The sequence below is a fragment of the Lolium perenne genome, chromosome 3 (genome assembly GCF_019359855.2).
Source record: "Lolium perenne isolate Kyuss_39 chromosome 3, Kyuss_2.0, whole genome shotgun sequence".
Classification (NCBI taxonomy): domain Eukaryota; kingdom Viridiplantae; phylum Streptophyta; class Magnoliopsida; order Poales; family Poaceae; genus Lolium; species Lolium perenne.
In genome coordinates this window covers 50,972,230-50,975,167 of record NC_067246.2, presented here as the reverse complement: position 1 = coordinate 50,975,167, position 2,938 = coordinate 50,972,230, and the positions used below count along the sequence as shown (strand labels likewise).

The window sequence follows — 2,938 nt, the reverse complement described above, 5'->3', positions numbered from 1 at the left end:
TGAACATCATGATAAAATGATCTATTAAGCAAGAATCCCTGTTTACCAGAACATATAGAATTACATCTAGAACTCTTAACATATGCATATGGCATAAGCCTAGAAAGACAACAACTATAATCAACGGCATCTCTTGAACAAAGTTGTTGTGTTGCAAACTAAGAGATGCTCATGTCCTGAACAAAAGTCACGTGTAGGAAAAAATAAGGATAACAAATCAGGAATTTGAAATAAAGGATATGAAATCTGAGGACCATGTAAGTTAATAAGTTCATACCTGCAAAGTGAATGAGTTGTATTTTGTGCTTTCCCCAATTGAGATAAGATGAACTTCACCCAGCGCCTCCATTGAACATGTCAAAAATTAAGCACACTACTTCAGATTAAATCTTGGACCATAGATTAACTAAACTGGAGGAACAACCTCCTGCCAGAAAACTAAACTATCAAGACCTATTAGCAGCTAGCAAATGAGTAGGTCAAAACTTTCATAGACGTTTGTGATAAGCTTGAAGCTTTTCCTATATTGTAATAAATTCATTGACAGGGGAGGCTCACTTAATTGTGACATGTGGATGACATTCAATAAAGGTTCAGAAAGTTAAGACACCAATTTTTTTGAGTCATACCATTCCCCACTTTGTAGCATCTTGTTCTGGTGCATACGTATGACATAGACACCACAAAAGTGGACAACAAATGACCACAATATTTTTATAAACAAGAGCATTTGTTTGAGTATATACTACAATATTGGATACTTCAAAGACAACACATGGTATCTGAAAATTACCTTCCATTAGAGTAATTTCCTAGTTGTCATCATATATCCCTTGGAGCACTGATCGCCATTGCCCACTTGCCGAGTCATACCTTCACAAGACTGAAGAACATAATGCAGTGAACCTCATCTTACCAAACCAAGCGCCCCTTGATTTTGCAGTACTTAAGAATAAAGCTTAAGCAACAAAAGGATCGCACCAACAATTAAATATACTTAATAAATGTGACCCAAATCCAGGAAGTCTTGGTGCAAACTTGAGACAGTCCGTTAAACTCTAAAAATATTTTTGTTTGTGAATAATGACCAATTAACCATAGCCATATTTTTTCAAGAACACCAACAAACTGGTAACTCAACAATCGACTTCATATGTGTATACTACATTGCCATAATCAACAATCAGGGAAACATCCAAACCTTTTGTGGACGGTGGTCACACCCTTCCTGATCTAACTCCTCTTGCTCCTTGATCTCCTTCCTGATTTTCTCCGCATCGTCCAGCTTGTGCAAGTCTCCTTGCTGTAGCGCTAGGCCAGCAACTACTGCAGCACCCTGATCATATGAAAAACACATGATTACTGCTTCAATAATCTGAAAGTGTCTAATATAGCTTTTGCAAAAATAAATATTGGCTTCCTAAAAGTACTCCTCAGTCCCAGTCGCTTGGGATTTCTGCACCTGCACGTCGACATAGATCTCAACATACAGAAGCTAGTGATTTAGGCCGCGCCACTTTTCTTCGACAGCACGAAGCCTGCGATGGACGACCGCCGCCACGCTGACGGGACCCGATCTGTGGTCTGGTGCTGGCGCGCGGCGCGCATGCGTCACTGTTGTGTACTTTCGCCTAGACTTGGAGAGTGCAGCCATTCCGAGCGAGGCGAGACGCATCCACGTGGGTGGCCAGCGGAGCGAGCTGGTGGCCGGCGGCGGACTGATCGGCGCGACGGCCGGCGGGGCCACAGGGGATCGTCAACCGTAGATGGCCGGGAGCGCACAGGCGGCACAACTCGCCCATTTAGACAGGTAAACTCAAATCGACAAGCAAGGGAGAAATCAGGTGTGTACCGTGCCGCTGTCACGGGGATAGGTGAGGTGTTGGCAGTCTTGGTGGTGTTCGCGGCCGCCATGGTTGATTGGTTGTGGTCGCCATGGCCGAGGACGTGGACGGCATCGAAGACAGCAGATCGAACGTCTCCCATCTCGGTGTGAGCTCCGCCGCCACCGGCCCACCGCCGCCTTGCCGGCAGCCGGCGAGGGTGGCTATTGCATCCCGGTGGTTGTCCTGGTAGGACGGTGAGATGGGCTGTTTGATCCTGGCGGCCATACCGGAGGCTGCACGGTGGCTGCACGGTAGTTCAAGGATGGAAGGAAAAAGGGCAGATCGATGCCCTGCACACCTAATCTCTATTCTATGCGGAGGAGATAGGAGAAAGGTAACCTGATAAATTCTCCGTGCGATGGACTCCGGTGTGATTCGTAGCCCTGAAGCCGTGAGGACGGAGGAACCAGAGTTGAGATCCAATCCCATGTGATGACGCCGTGATTTGGTTTATAGAGCACTAATTGTGACTAGTTATGAGGGTGTTTAGCGGGAAAGTTAAAAAGTTTTGGCGCAAGTAGAGTACACGCTAAAGTATTTGGTGGACAATATTTATTTTTTGGTAGAAACGTACAAAATAATGAAATAAATTGAAAAAATAATAATTCGAAGCAATATAAAATATATGTGCTGCTGAAAATATTGTTATAATTTTTTTTTTGTAAAAGGCCATTTCGTTCTGAAAAAACCGCTAGATCTAAGAATCGTGGAGAAGCGATCTGGCGCCCCTCTCTTCTAAGGTTTAAAAATCTAACCATAGGTTTACCTAGTTCAATAGCAGGATCGGTAATTGATAAATTGTAATTATTTTCATTTGTATAATAGATAAATACTGTGTCAATATGTAAAATATAATAGATAAATACCGTGTAAATTAAATTATGTTTCAATCTGTTGTGCATATTATAATGGATACAAATTTGTTGCGATATGTAATATTTATTAAAACATAATGAAGTTGAGGTAAAAAAAAATGTTGCATTACGGCTAATACCCATTTTGTTGCAATATGAAGCCAATTTTTACAACGATATCTTTCAGTAAGGCCACAC

General features: G+C 42.5%; 1 long non-coding RNA gene across 2 annotated transcripts; it reads right to left on the bottom strand.

Moving 5' to 3' along the window:
• LOC127341296 (uncharacterized) lies at nucleotides 1-2,283 on the bottom strand. Of its 2 annotated transcripts, XR_007875400.2 has the most exons (4): nucleotides 1,853-2,283; nucleotides 1,202-1,336; nucleotides 278-883; nucleotides 1-176 (listed from the first exon to the last, which is right to left on the bottom strand). It is a non-coding gene; the product is annotated as an uncharacterized lncRNA (long non-coding RNA). The 2 variants fall into 2 exon arrangements; XR_007875399.2 differs by having other exon boundaries at nucleotides 278-2,283.
• Nucleotides 2,284-2,938: the final 655 nt, after the last annotated feature.